This window comes from Enhydra lutris, unplaced genomic scaffold (assembly GCF_002288905.1).
Source record: "Enhydra lutris kenyoni isolate GAN:26980312 unplaced genomic scaffold, ASM228890v2 scaffoldscaffold2, whole genome shotgun sequence".
In the NCBI taxonomy this organism is placed as follows: Eukaryota; Metazoa; Chordata; class Mammalia; order Carnivora; family Mustelidae; genus Enhydra; species Enhydra lutris.
The window spans coordinates 67,569,625-67,589,986 of record NW_019154086.1 but is presented as its reverse complement, the minus strand read 5'-3'; positions in this window follow the sequence as shown (position 1 = coordinate 67,589,986).

Sequence of the window (20,362 nt, the reverse complement as noted above, 5' to 3'; positions counted from 1 at the left end):
TAGTTAATTACTAAATGGTTAGTTAACTACTAAATTAATTTTCAATATCTACAACATGACCCTGTGACTGCCATTTAGTAATGGTTAACTAACCATTTAGTAACCATTTAGTAATGGTTAGTTAATTACTAAATGGTTAGTTAACTACTAAATTAATTTTCAATATCTACAACATGACCCTGTGACTGCCAAAGAGAGTCCCAAGGAAGAAGAATTTTTAGGCAAGAAAAGTAATTAGTCACTGCTATGTTAAAGTATTTTCCCCTCTGCAGAGGGGATATTCTCTGCAGAGAATATGTTTAATATACTAATATATAATGTCCATCTCTAAGGAAGAGGCATTTGTCAAATTGTTTTGACCAAGGAGCCCATAATTGCTGTAACAGCTAAAGACTGTGGGTTAACAGCTGAACTCTATTAGTGGAATTCTTCTGCGTGGAAGTGACATTCATCTCTTCTGCTCATATTCTTACCTTCTAAAGAATCCTTCCAGGTACCTCAAAGAAAGGGGGAACTGTAAAGGGTGATCAGTAAAGAATTGCAATGTATGCCACAAACTGTTACTAAATTAATTAACAAGAGCACACAAAACGAACTTGTGTTGAGCACTGGGTGTTATATGTAAGTGATGAAACACTAAATTCTACACCTGAAACCAATTTTACCATATACAACTAACCAAACTTAAATAAAAATGTAATCTAAAAAACATGAGCTTTTTGTGATGGTGGGAACCCAAAGAATATTGTTTAACAGTAGAAAAGTCAATTAAGTTAAAACTAAACAACTGACAGTTTGTTTGAATCTGTTACATGGTTTGTATTACTTATACATAAGATACCCCAAGGCACATGTATTACTATGCTTTTGGTTATTGGAGATAATCATACAAAAATATTAAATGCTTTATCTCTTACAGTTATTGAAAGAGATTCAATTCTTTATCTCTGTGGTTCTACTCCGTGCCTGATGCATACTACTGTTCCTTAGCTGTTAGTAAGTGTCTGAAAGCTTTAAAAATTATTGATAGCTAAAGATTTTGAATATTTTACAAGTTAGCATTCTAAACTAATGTTCAAAAGAGTCATTGATTTCTTTAGGTTTGTTCTATTTGATGCAACTTCTTTTACATTTACATCTTTGCATTAGAATCAAATTTTTGCATTAGTAATAAGAACCTAACTTGAACCACTGCTGCTCAAGCCCAAAGTATAGTGTGACTAAAAGGGTCTTAGCAACTGGGATTCTAATTTTAGTTGGTAAAAGTGGAATCAAATAGTCAAATTCTTTAACAATTTTGTCCTTATTTTTTTTCTGTAAAAAAATAGTAGATTTAAAATAGGTGATCTCTATGACCCTACAATTTTTAATAAAAATATTTTATAATTTTAATTCCATATCCTCTATAGGAATGTTCTTATTATCAATGTGATAGTTCATATTTTATGTGATTCATTAATTCATTCATTTATCAAATATTTAATGAGCAACTTCCATTAAATGAGAATGGGAAGATTATATTCAGGTCACTGAGATAATTGGGAACTTTCTCCTTCAACAGTGTGAATGAAAGATCACTGTTGAAGTCACATCTGAACAAAGTGAAATTATGAGTTTAAACTGCAGGAAGCTACCACAAGGAATAAAGAATCCATTTAAAATAAACAAAATTTTACACAATTCATAATTAAACTTGTGAAAAAATGTTTCAGGGACACAGGATGCCATGAGATGGCAGTAGTCTGTTCAATATAGTTAATAAAAGAAAATATTCACATTTCAATTTTTAAAGTAGCTAATTATTTTCACTCCCTAATTGACCCTGATGATGAAAAAAAAAAAAAAAATGACTCTGATGATAAAAAGAAAAGCGATTCCCTGAGACCGAATCGAAAGTGTTGAGTTTGGGAGTTGTGGGCAAACGTTGTCCCAGAGAAGTGATTGCCTGATGCTTGAGATTTGTTTTTATGAAGGAATATGGAGGGAAATGCTGTCTTCTTGTTTCTAGGAAACTTCACAGGATGCAGAAGGTGGGATTCATGTCATCACTGTTTTATGTCAAATCTGTTTCACTTAACTTTTGTATTAGGTAATAGGCATTTACAAAGCACTTTATGAAAGAGGAGAGTCATCTAACCCACCCCTATATCTTCTCCCTTCTGAAGAAGATAAAGACAGATGCTAGAGAAGACTTGGAAGTAATTGTTTCTTTTACGCTTTTCAGTTGAAGACTGAGGCTCTTCCAGGAGACTGAAATCAGGATACATAGTGGTAGACATAGAAAAGTGCTCAGATGGGACTGGGCTCTCACACATGGAGCAGAGTTGCCCCACACTTGTGCATGGAAAGCAATGCTCCTCAACCACATTAGGATCAACATTCCTTTATGTCTCCCACTAACTCAGCTTGGGTTACTATCCTTCTTCTGTGTATTAAGGAATCTAAGTCATGATACACACTGCACAGATAATACATGGATTGAAACAGAGAAAAGGTTCCAACTCAACCCTGGTTTCAGTTGCTCATTCAGTAAATATTTACTGAATGTCTTCTATGTACTAGACACCATGTTAGGCATTGAGGGATATCATCCTGAACAGGACAGACATACACAGAAAGACAATCTGGGGATGGGAAGGCCAAACTAAAATCCAATAAATAAATAAATAAATAAATAAGTAAGTAAATGTTGATTAGGTCAATAAAGGAGATAAACAAGTGCTGAGACAGAAATCAATAGTAGAAAGGAACAATGATATTTGTAGAAACATTTGGGGAGGTTTGTCTATGGAAGTGATGTTTGAGAAAATATTTTAGCTGAAACTCAAGGAATAAAAAGATGATTACATGGAGACTGTGGAAAAAGTAAGTCAGGCAGAGGAAAGGGCATAGGCAATATTCTAGAAATAAGAAAGAGTTCAGTGAATTCTTGAAATCAAATGAGACCCATGTATTTGGAGTGCTGTGGTAGGGGGAAAGAATGGCAGGGAGAAGTGAGACTGGAGTGGTGGCCTGGGGTTGTCATGTAAGGCCTTGCAGGTTGTCTTGTAGGGCATTTTATTCTAAATGCAGTTGGAAGTCGTTGAAGGCATTTAAACTGAAGTTTAACATAATCAAAACTCTGCTTTAATATCACTTGCTTATTTGGGTTGGATTGGGAGGAGACAAGAATTAAGGGATAAAGAACCACTAGAAAGCAGATCAGAGATGATGTTGGAGTAGGAGGGAGGAAGTGGAGATGGACTGAAGTGGACAGACACTTGTTAGGTAAAAAGACTATAGTATACATATGAAAAGGGACATGAAGATTGTATCATGAAGTATGAATGTAACTCTTTCAAGTCAAAAGATAATAAAAATAATTTGTAGGTCATGTAGTTCCAGTCCTTTCATTTTGCAAATAAGCCTGAAACCTAGAGATACAAAGACTAGTTAGTGGGAGACTTATTATCAAAACACCCATTCTGATTTCCTCTTTGGTTACTTTTTCTCCTGTAGAATATTGCAAATTGTAAAAATAAAATTATGAAGCATTCATCAATTTTTAATTGGGTACATTTTAAAATTCTAAAAATAAAGCTCATTATAGTATCAGGTAAAATCTGATGAAATCTCTTTATCCTGAATACTGTTTCATCAAGATGACTGGTTGAAGATAAAAAAAAAAATGTGGGGTTTGTTATGTGGAGGAAGAAGACCAGACTTAGGAATATTTAGATGACTTAGAATAGCACAGTATGGGGGCACCTGGGTGGCTCAGTGGGTTAAGCTGCTGCCTTCGGCTCGGGTCATGATCTCAGGGTCCTGGGATCGAGTCCCGCATCGGGCTCTCTGCTCAGCAGGGAGCCTGCTTCCCTCTCTCTCTCTCTCTGCCTGCCTCTCTGCCTACTTGTGATCTGTCCCTGTCAAATAAATAAATAAAATCTTAAAAAAAAAAAAGAATAGCACAGTATGCCCTCAGCTCAACTTCTGAATACCAAGAAAAGAACATTTAGTGGGCTACACATGCAGAACTGTAGCCTTTTTTGCAATGTAGTGCCCAAATTAGCAGAATATATGACTAGGTAGAGAGAAAGCTCAGGCAATTAGAAAGAGTTGTCTCCCTTACTGGAACTGTGGCTATCTTTGGATTCTCCCTCCTTCTGGTAACTGAAGTTAAACTATGGGAATCAATCATTGGTAGTTACGGAAGTAGCTGATGTGGTGATAGTAGATACAGTGAGTGCCATATCAGAAGTGAGGCTATATCCTTCCTGGGCTAACTGGCTAAGTAGAGGTGGGTTTGCAGATTTTCCTCACTCTTCAAAAATAACTGTCTCCTTCCACTGGCCTGTAACATCATATGAAAATTTCAGAGCATAGAGTTTTCATGTTAGTGGTCATATTGTTTTTTTTAATCTACCAATGTCTGTCTGCTCTACCACAATACTCTGCTTTTCTATGAGTGCCTGAAATAACTGGACTAATCTCTACCTTTCACTTAGGATGTAGGTAGACCAGGTACAATTTGTTCCTGTCATAAAAAAATGAGTTAGATAAATAAATTCAGTAAAGGGGCTATTTACAAAATTAATATATTGAAATCTATTACATTTCTATACACTAACAATAAAGTACCAGAAAGAAAAATTCATAAAACAATTCTATTTACAACTATAACAAAAATAATAAAATACCTAGGAGTAAATTTAACCAAAAAGGTGATAGACTTGTACTCTGAAAACTATAAAACCCTGAGAAAAGGAATTAAAGATGACATAAACAAATACAAAGATACATATACCATTCTCAGAGATTAGAAGAATTAAAATGTCTAAACTATCCAAAGAAATCCAAGATTCAATGCGATCTCTATCAAAATAGCTATAACATTTTCCACAGAGCTAGAAAAAATAATCTTAAAACTTGTATGGAACCACAAAAATCCTGAACAGCCAAAGAAATCCTGAGAAAGAAGAACAAAACTGGAGGTATCACTCTCCCAGATTTCAAACTATACTGCAAAGCTATAGTAATAAAAACAGTATGGTTTATTGGCACAAAAACAGACATAAAGATCAATAGAACAGAATAAAGAGTCCAGAAATAAACCCACAGGAATATGGTAAGTTAATCTATAATAAAGGAAGCAAAAATGTACAATGGGGAAAAGACAGTCTCTTCAAAAAAATGCTATTGGGAAAACTGGAAAGTTATATGAAACACTTTCTTACACCATATGCAAAAATAAAATGGCTTAAATACCTGAATGTAAAATCTGAAACCATAAAACTCTTAAAAAAAAAGATAAGCAGTAAATTCTTGGACACTGGTCTTAGCAATATTTTTTTTGGATCTGTCTCCTCAGGCAAGGGCAACAGAAACAAAATAAGCAACTGAGGGGTGCCTGGGTGGCTCAGTGGGTTAAAGCCTCTGCCTTCGGCTCAGGTCATGATCCCAGGATCCTGGGATCGAGCCCCGAATTGGGCTCTCTGCTCAGCAGGGAGCCTGCTTCCTCCTCTTTCTCTCTCTGCCTGCCTCTCAGCCTACTTGTGATCTCTGTCTGTCAAATAAATAAATAAAATCTTTAAAAAAAATAAGCAACTGAGGCTATATCAAGCTAAAAAGCTTTTGTACAGTAAAAGAAACTTCAAAATGAAAAGACAATCTACTGAATGGGAGAATGTACTTGTGAATGATATACCTGATAAGGTATTAATACTCAAAATATATGAAGAACTCATATAACTCAATGCCATAGAAACAAACAACTTGATTAAAAAGTGGGCAGAGAATCTGAATAGACATTTTCCCAAAGATATATAGATGGCCAACAGACACATGAAAAGATACTGAACATCACTAATTATCAGGGAAATGCAAATCAAAAATACCATGAGATATCACCTCATAGCTATCAGAATGGCTGTTATCAAAAAGAAAAATTAACAAGTGTTGGCAAGAATGTGGAGAAAAGGAAAACCTTGTGCACTGTTAGTGGGAATGGAAATTGGTACAGCCACTAGGGAAAACAGTATAGAGGTTCCTAAAAAAAAAAAAAAATACAAATACCATCCAGTAATTATACTTTTGCATGTTTATCCAAAGAAATGAAAACACTAATTTGAAAAAAATACATGCATCCCTATGTTTACTGCAGCATTATTTACAACAGCCAAGACATGGAAACCACCTAAATAGATGAATAGATAATGAAGATGTATAATGGACTGTTATTCAGTCATAAAAAAATGAAATCTTGCTATTTGTAACAAAATAGATGAACCTAGAGGGTATTAGGATAGGTGAAATAAATCAGAGAAAGACAAATACCATACTATCTCAGTTATATGTAGAATCTAAAAAAAAAAAACCCAAATAAACAAACAAATCAAAACAGAAACAGACTCATAAATACAGAGAACAAACTGGTGGTTGCTAGAGGGAAAGAGATGGATGGGAGAAATAGGTGAAGGGGATTAAGAGGTACAAACTTCAGTTATAAAATAAATAAGTCACAGGGATATAAAAGTATAGCATGGGGAATAGAGTCAGCTTTTTATGGTGACAGATGGTAACTAGACTTACTGTGATGATCATTTTGTAATGTATATGATTGCTAAATTACTGTGTTGTATACCTGAAACTAATATAATATTGACTATCAACTATACTTCAACAACAGCAAGAGAATATACAGCTTATACAGCACTAAAAACAAAAAAACAAATGACAATTAAGCAGACAAATGGCAGCTTAGTGAAAAGAAAAGGAAAACAAAAAAAAAAACAAAATTCTAAATTATTTATGATTTTATCATTTGGCTGTATTCTTTGCTGTCAAAACACTTTTTTGGTCAACCTCCTGCTCATCATTTTCAGAGATTATAGATTCATACTTGGTTGCTTTTTACACAACTTTAATTGAGAAAATTAAATGCAAATATCATGCCACAGTCATAGAGAAAAATTGGCATTTAAGTTGAAAATCTTAAATTCCTAGGTAACTTGCTCTCAAGATGTATTCCTCTTTTTCTCTTTTCTCATCCCATCCCCCTCTCATTATTCCTTATACAATAATTGAGGGCCTATAGATTAAAAAATTATATATACAAGGAGATACACTAGGTAGAAGAAAATATAGATGAGGAAACAATCTTATCCCGTTTATTAGCTTGAAGTAGGTTTATTTAAATCCATTTCCATATTCTAGGTAAGTCTTTCTGGTTTGGTGTATATCCCCTCATTAAATAAATTAGGTGTATTTAGTTTGTCTCAGTTTACACTCAGTTCCTGGCAAGATCAATTCCATTTATCTAGTTCTTAAAAAAAAATTATTTATTTGATGGAGAGAGAGAGAGAGAGAAAGAAAGAGAGAGAACATATGAGCAGGAGGAAGGGCAAAGGGAGAGAGAGAATCTCAAGCAGATTCCCCACTGAGCACAGAGTTCCACTGGGGACTGGATCCCACAACCCCAAGTTCATGACCTGAGCTGAAACCAAGAGTCAGAAACTCATCTAACTGAACCACCCAGGTGCCCCACATTTATCTAAATATTTTATGGAAAAAAAAAAAAAGTTATGGTGATAGTCTTTGTAGATTAATGCTGTGATTAATTAAGGTCATCACTTATCTCTAGCAGAAAGATTATGTTTTTTTCAATCTTGGGATAAACCACAAAGCTTAACCTAAAACATTTACGCAAAATGTTAATAAATTAAAACTAAGCCTGATGGAACAGTCTAGTTTTTTCACAAGATATTTCTAGAAGTGACCCAATAGCAAAGATCATAAGTAGGAGAGGTTTTGAAAGTCTAATTAAAGTAAAAACAACTGTAGAAGTTACATGAAAGTTTGGTGTGGATTTAAATATTTTGGTTAAGACTCAGAATTCACTTGGAAAACTGATAAAAAAAATGGGGAATTTGACTGTATTTGCAATAATTTACTTTTGGGAGAAAAAACTAACTGAAGCTAACAAGCTCAATTATTGACATCTATGTTATCTTCCTGTTGGCTACATCAGTGTCTGTTCTTATTTTTTTCCATTTGTTTAAAATATTTTATTGTTAAAGTTTTTAAGAGAGAGAGTGTTGTCACCATCTTTCTTAACTTATAGAGATGAAGACTGAAATATATTGGGATGAAATTACACATCTGGGATTCTTTAAAATACCTTAGCATTAATAAGAAAATAAAGGGATTACTACAAGTGTTGCACAAGTATATGTTACATATAGATAATAAATTTGCACATACATACATATTTTTAAATGAAGGATGATACATTATCTTAAAGCTTTTGGGACAAGGATACTTTGATGAGCACAAAAAAAGAATGATAGATTAACTAAGGAGATTAATTGGCATATATTCTTTTGCACTGATTCTGAGTTTCTAAAAGTTTCCATTATTTTGCTTATATCAGTCAAAAAAATCAGCTGGCTCATTTTTGATGAGCACAGAATAAAAATAGTTATAAGTTAGGTTCTTGGGAAATTCTTGCTCTTTGCCTGTATAATGCTTATTAGTTGGGTGGATAGTTCTTTAAGCATTCTTTAGTCATCCCCACAACTCTGTATCAACCACCTGTTCTCTCCAAATGAGAACTGTAACTATGAGGAACACCTTAAAGCCCTGTCCTAGGGGTAAAAATGAGTTAGAACAGGAGTTAATGGGAGTTAAATAAGGAATATTCTGAAATATGTATCTGAAATTAAAAGGATATGGCAACATTCTCAGCAGGATGGAGTCCTGGGACTTGTGAATATTTACCACATCAATGTCTTTGACTAATAAATAGGTCAAATGTATTTGTCAGAGCTCATCTTAAATAACCATTCTTTTTCAATTATATGCTATCTCCTTGTTTCCTCCTGTAAATACACTTCACATAAGAAGTCACTGTAATGCAAAGTTAGTTTAGTTCTCGGAATTTTTGTTAAGAAAATATTTGCACATAAAATGAAAAGACCCTGTTATTTGGAAATTAGCACACATCTTTTATCCTGCCCCAAAGGCATGATAAATCCTTTATTGTCTTTCCTTAATTTTTCCTATGTCCTGTATATTTTGGACTTGACAGTATTGCGTTGCATCCTGTGTTGGTGTTTCTGTTTTGGTTAACCAGACTAAGTTCAGGATTCAGGACTTTTAGATCCCATCCCAATGCATGTTAAATCAATTATGGAGGCACAGGGTAGCAGTGCATGCTTTCTACTCAAAAGGCCCTGCTAAAGCTGTTAGATTCAATTAGGTACAAATTCTGTCTTTGGGATTAGAGTTTTATATTCCAAGCCAAAGCTCAGTTACCTTTGTTCTCTTCTATACCCACACATAACTTTGCCACTAAGGTTATGTGTCCCTGCCATGCTGTCTAGCCCTGAAAAGACACAAGTGATTCACAGCACTCTTTCTGAGAAGTTGATTACATTGACCAGTTGGGTTTGAAAGAATTCTGAAGGCTTCTTTTTTTGGGGTAGGGGAATGGGGGAGAGGACATTTTTTGTTGGTTACTACAGGAGAGAATTGGGTTTTGGGTTTTATTTTCATACCAGGGTTGGGTTGCTGAGCCGGAAATTGAATTAAAACTGGCACGTCTCTGTGGCTTCATTTGCTTTTCTTCCGGCCATGGGACAAGCTGGCACCAAAGCCTTGTTTTTGAAACCCTGAAATCCAAGCCTTAGACAGTCAGTGCCAGTAGTGTGAGTTGAAATTGCTTGGTTTGAATTTCCATAGAATTGTGGGGACCCAAATAGAAAAGTTGAATGAGAGTTTGTCTCAAAAGGCAGTAGAATGTCTTCTTTGGACTGACTTGGTAAGGAATTCAGGCATTGTCTTACAAGATATTTAGAAGTTAAACTTGTACCAGCCCTTCCTTTACTGTGTATAGCATCTTGTTTATCAGAGAAAAGAATGGAGATGTAAAGGCCAAAAGGAAAAAGTGTGGACTGTTGCATTTTGAAGGAGAGTTTGTGGTTGTGGATATTTCGTAGAAGGAATAAAGAAAATTGGGGCAGGAATTTGTTCAATGTGGAACATTGAGAGAAAAGGGGATGAAGAAAACTTTTAGAGATATTTTTGCTGTATATTATGAGTGGAATTCTCTTTGGAAACACTTGGAGAAACTTAAGTAAACTCTTAAGTTGCTTTTAATTGTCCCTCACTTTATTTTTAAACTTAGACTCCTTTAAAAATGGAGTGTTCAAGCACTTATATAAATTAAAAGTGATAGTAGTTAAGACTTGTTCTTGAGCAAGTTGCACAGTTCACCTAATATTCTAGCTTCATATTCAGTAGGAGTTTAAATCTCTCCTTTCATTAATTTTTCTTCAATATTAGATTTTGAATTTGGAAATCTTTTTAGTCCAAGTCAATGCAACAGGAAATTTATCTTTCTTCATTAATTTTTATCCAATACTAGATTTTTTAATTGAAAATATTTCTAATGTTAGGCAGTATATTATTAATAGAGGGGTCAGGACATGTAATGCTGACTATAACTGAAGTCTAAAGGACTACATATATACAAAAATGAAGATCAGGTAAGAGTGTAAAAACACAACCATGAGACTCCTTGTACTCTTTTTCTTTTTTTTGCCTTTGACAATACTATGTATTAGAGATATTTAAAAGAATAGTCACAGACTATGAAATGTGGAAGGAAGAAATGCAGAGAAGAGAATGATACCACATCTGTCATGTGGAAATGGTAATCAGCTAGATTGTTCAAAATGCCTTGAGTCAAGCTTGACTGGAAGAATAAAATGGGAATGCAGTTGATATACTTTTAGAGATTCTTTTCTAGATAAATTGACTTAGGATTCAATATTTTAGTTTGGCCCAGGTATAAATTTGAGAGGAGAAAAACATAGATTTTGGTATTTTCTATGGATTATTATTATTATTTGGATGTGGACAGACTTATTTAGCTTACATAGAAGCACAGACATTGCAATTTAGAAATGTAATAAAGGCCCATTATTTTCCTTAAAAAGTTTAAAGACTATAAAAAACCCCAAACAAAAAATTCTCTGTTTATCTACTGGGCATTAAAATCAAATTGAAAAGCTTTTCATGACTGGTGATCTTGGCGTGAAAAGTAAAGCTTTTGTTTAGTGCCCCTCAGCCTATATACCCTCTATCATTATCTCTTGTGAAGTATATTTGAAGGCACAGAGGCCAAATGAGACAACTGATAGTACTGTGATCCATGGACCAATTATACCTCACATAATTTAACAATGATTGATGATAACAAAACTGCCCAAATTAAGGAAGTTGAATGCCACACAGTACATCATGACTGATTTGAGCAACATGAATGTTTGCAATCTCACATCTATATCTAATTTCATTAAACTTCTCTGGTTATTCAAATTTGACTCAGTGTACTTCTATTCTCTTTCTATGTAAAGCACAGAATTGTTGGTTTATGCAAGTCTGACTGTTTAGGTAGTAGCTTTTGGAAGAAAAGAGTTTAACCAGGCATTGGAGAATGTTATTATTTTATTTGGGAAAGAGTTAAGGACATCACTTTAAGTATGATTAAAACATGTTTTTAATCAATACATTCTAAAACTATGATGTTTTAAATTGGAATGAATGAAGAAAGCTTCTGTTTATTTAGGCATTAATGTAGTCTTGCTTTCCACAGCAGTCCTTAGAGAGGAAATGGAAAAGGAATGGAAGTCACATTAATTGTACTTAGAATGAGTCTCAGGCTAGGGGTGCCTGGGTGGCTCAGTGGGTTAAGCCTCTGCCTTCGTCTCAGGTCATGATCCCAGGGTCCTGGGATCCAGCCCCGCATCAGGCTCTGCTCAGCAGAGAGCCTGCTTCCCCCTCTCTCTCTGCCTGCCTCTCTGCCTACTTGTGATCTCTCTATCAAATAAATAAAAATCTTAAAAAAAGAAAAAAAAAAAGAATGAGTCTCAGGCTAGGCCTAATTTAATTTCTGCACTTGATAGATAATATCATGAATACTCTAGTCAACTTTCAGGTGAATTGAGATTTTAATGAATTTCAGAATCAAAATATTTCTGAGAAGTATAAAGGCTGAAAATAAAGACTGTCCTATCGAACTGAAGAAAATACAGCCAACGAATCTTTTTTTTTTAAAGATTTTATTTATTTATTTGACAGAGAGAGAGAGAGAGATCACAAGTAGGCAGAGAGGCAGGCAGAGAGGGGGAAGCATGCTCCCTGCTGAGCAGAGAGCCCAATGCGGGGCTCAATCCCAGGACTCTGAGATCATGACCTGAGCCGAAGGCAGAGGCTTAACCCACTGAGCCACCCAGGCGCCCCAGACAGCCAATGAATCTTAACTTCCAGGAACTGAGGGATGCTCAAGTTCAAGTAGTTCTTATCCCCAATGTCAGAAAAGACTATGCAAGAGATGAGTGTCTGCCTAACTCTAAAATAGGAAAGAATTTTAGGGGTGCCTGGATGGCTCAGTTGGTTAAGCGTCTGCCTTCAGCTCAGATCATGATCCCAGGGTCCTGATCTGTCTCCCTGCTCAGTGGGGAGCCTGCTTCTCCCTCTCCCTCTGCCTGCTCCTCCCCCTGCTTATGTACTGCCTCTCTCTCTGCCAAGTAAATAAATAAAATCTTTAAAAAAATAAAGGAAAGAATTCTTTTGTTCTTCAATTAATAAAAATTATAAGGTTTTTCCCTTTCAAAATTTGAATCTCTCCTACTTTAGCCGAGTTCACTGTTAGGTGGCTATCCAACCTGGTATAATTCTGAGACAGAACACAAATAAGAAATAGGATCTCTCCTGACATTATAAATGTACCAACAAAATTGAATTGAGAGGAACATTTTTCAGTTTTGAACTCTTTTCTCCTCTAAAGTGACATGTCATTTTGCTTGAAAGAGTGTCAGAAATACAGAAACTGACCCACTGATTATTCACTGCCACCTTGCTTTGAGATAGCTAAGGATAAAATGAGCCATTTGATGAAAAAGTGCCTGAAAATCCTAAAGTTATATTTGTATATGCAATATTATTTCCATGGCTCAGACCCTGATAAGCTGTATTGTATTAAATCAGTCATTAAAACTCATTAGGTCTCATTAGGTCTCAGTGGCTTCATAAGAAAATAAAGAAAATAAAGAAGTTGGATTAAATAATATTTAAGCCTACTTCCAGTTCTAATATTTTATGATTTCAAGATGCTTGCTTTTTAGTTAATCCAAGTCTGGTTTTTTAAAATATATATATAAAAAGATTATCCCAAAGGTAAATATTCCTGAACTTGTGTCTGAAAGTTGTGGGTTTGGGAATATTGGTTCAGTAGGAATTTATTTCTTTTTAAAAGTATTCTTGTTCTTTTGTAACCTGGGTTATTTGGGGTGGACCTTAGAGTCTTGTACACCTTCCTACTTCAACAGAGGGCCAGACTTTTTTGGTGAAGAAGTCCCAATTATACACCAAACATAATCACAAGGATCTGGCAAATTATATTGCCCACAGTGTCCAGAATTTTCACATTCTGTGCTGGTTTGGGAGATTGGTTTTTGTTAAGTATTTTCCAACATTGCTCTTAATTGAACCCTGAAGGCTTTTCTTGGCAAATGATTTCAGCCTTCACTAAGTCTGAGAAGGCCTCTCAATGTGGGCAGAAGCAGTGCACTGTTAGGATGCTTGATCTTTCTCAAAGCTCTGCAAAGGCAAACAGAGACCATCTCCTGTTGCTTGATTGATGCCAGGCAGGATTTTCCAAGATAGAGAATGGTGGTGCATAGGATTTAGAACAAACCCCACAATGGCTGCCAGAGAATGTGGTTTTGAGACTGGAAGTTATGTATTCACATCTCCCTATTCCTCTTGGAGTCATTTTTCTTGCTCTCTAGAGGGCAAAAGGAGTTGGCTAACAAAACTAGCAAATTAGTGATTGATGGTATTTTCCTTCTATTGAAATTCATTAGTATTTCTCAAACCATTGGAAAGTTGATGGTTTGAAAGTTCTTCAAAGGTCTGAATGGTGACAAAATTTAGGTTTTGCTTTGTGCCTTTCTCGCATGAAGCCAGAAGTAGCTTTTCAAAAATGAAAACAAGTTTATGGGAAAACAAAAACATTACTTTGTATATTTGCATATTTGCTTACATAAAGGCAAAATGTGGCACTAATGAATTTGTATAGTGTTACTGGCTAAAAATTGATACAGCTTACATTATAGTGAGAGAAAAAATATCCTCAGAACAGTTTACTGTCATGAAGGATGTGTAATGTCTGGTAAAATGATTTCAGATTGCATCAATAGGAATCTTGCAATTAACAAATGAATAAGTTTTCACAGAGTGAGAGAAGCAGATGGGAGGTGACCTCTGGGAACTCTATCACAATAAGTAGCTCTGTGTCCCACTGGGTAACATGATTATCCATAAGATCATTTCCTAGATAAGGCTTCTAGTATGTGTAACTTGTGGTCACCAGGGCCAAAATCTGCTTGTTCTCTGTAACCCAGTGCTGGCTGCAGTATAAAACAGGTAAAATATTTGGAAGAAAAAAAATCCCCAAATATATATAGGTGATAATAAAATTTATTTTATTTTTAACTTCTATAAAAATAACACTCATATAAAATCAGAAATTAGAAGAACAGGGAAAAAATAAGCATGCATATTTCTATCACCCACTGAAAACCAGTTGTAACAGATTGTGTATTTCTAGCCAATCATTTTTGCTATACATTTTCAATCATTCGATTGTGATGATATTGTACATAAAATTTTAAATCTTTTCTCATTAATTTTCCCTAGCTTAATTGAGATGTAATTGACACAAAACATTGTATAAATTTACATTATAAGTGATTATTTGATATACATATATATTGTGCCATTTATTTTAATTCAAACCTTTGTTTGTGTTATATAACCTCTTCATAATCATAGTTGAATTTTAAATAATGGCTACATAACACTTTATAATATGGATATCTTATAGATTATTCAACATTTTTTCATTGTTACCTTAATGGTTTCCAAATTCTCAATGGTACAGATCACAAAAACATCTTTGTTGTTTAAATATATTTCCTAAAAATTTATTTTTTCCCTTATGAGAGATATCTAGAATGTCACTCATTCTTCAAGTTTTCATTGAGCAACAGAACTTTAAAGAACCTTAGAAATTATCTCAGCTACCTTGCTCACTCTATAAAGGAAATGGCAGGATGCTATGAAAACTTTAAGAACATATTTTTCTTTCCTTTCTTGCTTGGTTTTTCTTTAAGATGATTATATCTATGCCGTAAAGGAAGCAGAGGTGGGGAGTTAGGTATTCCCTGCAGTTATAAAAAGGACATCTCTCAGGTGATTGTCCATAGCAACCCATTCAGGATGAAAACCATGCTGGAGACTGCTGATATATCTAGTAAGCACTGTTCTGAGCCCATTTGCATGTTAGCACTCCCATCCTCTCGGCCTTGGGGTTCTTTGCACTATTGTTTCTCTCCCACTGGTATGATCTTCCCTTAGATAGTTTCTGCCACCTTGCTTCTTGGAACAATTGATTGCCCCTGTGTGATAAGCTAACAGCAGGAACAAGAATCTGGTGACCTTGTTCCTAATTCAATGATGAAGCTTTATGGGCAAGTTGGGAATATTACTCTGATATTGATTTATCTAGCTAAAAAATCCATTGTTGAAAGTTTAAATCCAATTTGTTGTTGTTGTATGTTTTCAGTTTTAAAGTGAATGACTTTCTTCTGTCTGCAGTTTTCATTATCTTCTTGATTGCAATGAAGAACTCTCCAAACTGAGAATTTGGATGAATATTGGGATCTCTTGTCTTTCTCCATCACCTCTCCCTTCTTTGTTTCCTTTTATGTCAACATTTCCTCAATTTCACCTTTGTTCTTCCTCTCTAAGGCCCCCCCTTTTTTTTTTTTAACTCAACCTATTGCTGATTATAAAATAGAAAATTGCTGCTCCATTCCCCCCCCCAAGCTTTGGGTAATAGAGAAAAAATTTTTTAAAAATGGGAAAAGTCTCAATTTGATGGCTTGCCTTTGAATCCAAACTCTGGTACTTGTCAGAAGTATAACCTTGGGCCAGTTATTTAACCAGTCTGTGCCTCAGTTTCCTTATCTGTAAGACTGGCCTATTATTGTAACTTCCCTCATAGAATTGTTTAAAGATTAAATAAGACATTACAGGTAAATCATAATAATCACATGTAAATGTTTGTAGTTATTTATTGCATCTATAAGAAAAAAGGAGCCTATAGATTCTAATTTTAAAGTGCAAGTATAGCCTTGAAATTTGAAGCTGATCAGTCAGTTGAAGTATCTTAAACACCGTAAATTTTGAAAGCCTATATGTCAACTATGAAGACAAGGACCTTCCTTATACTATCTCATCCAAACCTCAAAACAAGCTTACAGTATGCCAAAACAAGCTTACAGTGTACAGATGATGAAAATGAGTCTTGTAGAGGTTCTGTACCTAGTCCAACATCATTCACATAGCTCGGGAGTGCCAGAACGGACTTCTAACCAGTCTGGGTTACATCTCTTCTCAAAAACTAGCCTATGGCAATTAAATGAAAGGAAAAAAAAATTACTGGGGTGTGAGAAGGAAAGTAAAATTAAAAGTCAGAAAATGAAATTACAAATACCTTGGATTTCTAAGAGTTGAGAAATGCCAAGAACAAAATGCCTGTGTTGAAGTTGTAACTGGTAACTAATGTTACCTACATATCACATGGCACCAAAGTCATCTTTCCCATGGTAAGCCTCATGGTGTGGGGATCATGTTTAATGTTACTGGGAAGTTTAAGAGGACTAATGATATTAAATGATAAGGAATAATAATAATTTAACAGGAAACTTTAAAAATTGCAGATATGCATTATATGAAGGTAAATATTAATTTTTCTAATAATCCTTAAATACTTTTTAATCTTTTAAGATAGACTAGATCACAGGGGCTAAGATGGCAGAGTAGTAGGAGAACCCTAGGCTTGCCTGGACCCTTGAACTCAGCTAGATAAATATCAAATCATTCTGAATATCCAAGAAATCAATCCAAAGACAGAACAAATTGTACAAGTAGAGGAGGAGAAGAGGCCATATCATGGAAGGTAAGAGGTGTGGAGACGTGATTTGGGGGAGAAATAGATCACAGATGTTGTAGAGAAAAGGAAGTCCTGGTCACAAAGAGAAGAGGGAGAGAGGAAGAGAGAGAAAGGAGTGTATAGGAGATTGCACAAGGAAAACACTTCCCTAAAGCCATTGGCTGGGGAAATAACACGGGCTAAAGTGCATGAATTTTTACAAGTGGGGCTCAAAGATGGGAATTTTAGAGGTCTGTGGTATGGCCAATGTGGAGATCCATGCGTGCTACAGTGCTCCTATGGAGGAGGAGGGCAGAGAGTCCAGGAGCAGACAACATGATCCAAGGATCCCCTGAGATACACTGGGAGAGATTGTTCCCCCTTCTTGGAGTGCCTCTGGGAGAGGTGGCATTGCCCCTCCAGGGACAAAAAGGCTTGGTGGGCACCAATTCCCTCCCTTCCCCTCAGTATATACTAATTTCAGTGAGCAACACAGCACCAATGCTGGCGGCCTAAATCACTTACACCAAGCCCTGCCCCTCTGCACTCTGTGGTGCTGCTTTTCTCAGGCAAGTGTGCCTGAGAATCAGTGCAGTGGGCCCCTTCACCAGAAGACCAGCACCCACATCTACTGACCACAGAGTTCTGCAAAGTTTCATGAAGCTTTAGTAGAAATATCATCAGGTCTCCTTTGTCCCTTTTAACAAGCAGATCAGAGTACATCTAGTTAACACTCACCGTACTCTGGCCAAAGTCCAAACACTTCCCATGACAGGCAAGGAGAAACTCTTCAGAAAACTGACTTGTGGGAAAGAATAGCCAAAACACAGCAACAGAGTGCACACAGCATCCAGCAGAGACACTTCCTGAATTGCCAGGCCCTGGACGATATACGACCTCTTCTTTATGAAGCCATTACTCTCAGGAGTAGGAAAAATAGCAATCTTTCTTAATACAGACAAGACAGAGAGCTAGACAAAATGCCAAGATGAAATTCAACCCAAAAGAAAGAACAAGGACAAGAATAATTTTAGACTTAACACCAGTAGATGGAAAGGGAGGGGTGGAGAACAACTTATCATGAAAGGGACCTCCCCAAAATGCTGGAGTAACAATAATTATATCAGATAAACTAGGTTTTTAAACCAAGGACTGTAACAAGAGATGAAGAAGAACACTACATCATAAAAAAAGTGATCTATCCAACAAGAAGAGCTAAGAATTGTAAATATTTATGCCCCCAACTTGGGAGCATTCAAATATATAAAGCACTTAATAGGAAACATGATATTGATAATAACACAATAATAGGAGGGGACTTTAACACCCCACTTACAACAATGCACAGATCGTCTAAGCAGAAAACCAACAGGGAAACAATGACTTTACAGGACACACTGGACCAGATGGATTTAATATATTCAGAACATTCCATCCTAAAGTTGCACTAAAAAATAGCTAGAACTAATACATGAATTCAGCAAAGTTGCAGGATATAAAATCAATGTGAAGAAATCTGTTGCATTTCAACATACTAATAATGAAGTGGCAGAAAGAGAAATCAAGGAATTGGTACCATTTACAACTGCACCATAAACCATTAGATACCTAGGAATAAACCTAACCAAAGAGGTAAAGGATCTGTACTCTAAAAACTATAGAACACTCATGAGAGAAACTGAAAAAGATGCAAGGAAATGGAAAAACATTCAATGCTCATGGATTAGAAGAACAAATATTGTTAAAGTGTCTATACTACTATAAGCAATCTATACACTTAATGCAATTCTTATCAAAATATCACCATTTTTTTGGTTATTTATTTATTTATTTATTTAATTTTATTTTTTATAAACATATAATATATTTTTATCCCCAGGGGTACAGGTCTGTGAATCGCCAGGTTTACACACTTCACAGCACTCACCATAGCACATACCCTCCCCAATGTCCATAATCCCACCCCCCCTACCCCATCAACCCTCAGTTTGTTTTGTGAGATTAAGAGTCACTTATGGTTTGTCTCCCTCCCAATCCCATCTTGTTTCATTTACTCTTCTCCTACCCCCTTAAACCACCATGTTGCATCTCCTCTCCCTCATATCAAGGAGATCATATGATAGTTGTCTTTCTCTGATTGACTTATTTCGCTAAGCATGATACCCTCTAGTTCCATCCACGTCATCGCAAATGGCAAGATTTCATTTCTTTTGATGGCTGCATAGTATTCCATTGTGTATATATACCACATCTTCTTTATCCATTCGTCTGTTGATGGACATCTAGGTTCTTTCCATAGTTTGGCTATTGTAGACATTGCTGCTATAAACATTCGGGTGCACGTGCCCCTTCGGATCACTACGTTTGTATCTTTAGGGTAAATACCCAGCAGTGTCACCAACATTTTTCTACAGAGCTAGTACAATCCAAAAATTTGCATTAAACCACAAAAGACCCCAAATAGCCAAAGCAATCATGAAAAAGAAAAACAAAACTGGAGGCATCACAATTCCAGACTTCAAGCTCTATTACAAAGCTGTAGTCATCAAGACAGTATAGTACTGGCACAAAAACACTACACATAGATGAATGGAACAGAATAGAAAACCCTTTAGTGGACCCACAACTATATGGTCAACTAATCTTCAACAAAGCAGGAAAAAATATCCAATGGAAAAGTCTCTTCAACAAATGGTTTTGGGAAAACTGAATAGCAACATGCAGAAGAATGAAACTATATCACTTTCTTACAACACAGACAAAAATAAATTCAAAATGGATAAAAAACCTAAATATAAGACAGGAAACCATCAAAATCCTAGAGAAGAACACAGGCAGCAACCTCCTTGACATCAGTCATAGGAACTTCTTACTAGGTATGTCTCCAGAAACAAGGTAAACAAAAGCACAAATGAATTATTGAGACTTCATCAAGACAAAAAGCTTCTGCACAGCAAAGGAACAACCAACAAAACTAAAAGGCAGCCTATGGGATGGCAGAAGATATTTGAAAACAACGTATCTGACAAAGGGTTAGTATCCAAAATCTATAAAGACTTTATAAAACCCACCACCCAAAACCCAAATAATTCAGTTAAGAAATGGGCAGAAGAAGGGTGCCTGGGTGGCTCAGTGGGTTAAAGCCTCTGCCTTCAGCTCAGGTCATGATCTCAGGGTCCTGGGATCGAGCCCCGCATTGGGCTCTCTGCTCAGCAGGGAGCCTGCTTCTTCCTCTCTCTCTGCCTGCCTCTCTGCCTACTTGTGGTCTCTGTCAAATAAATTAAAAAAAAAAAAAAAAGAAAGAAATGGGCAGAAGACATG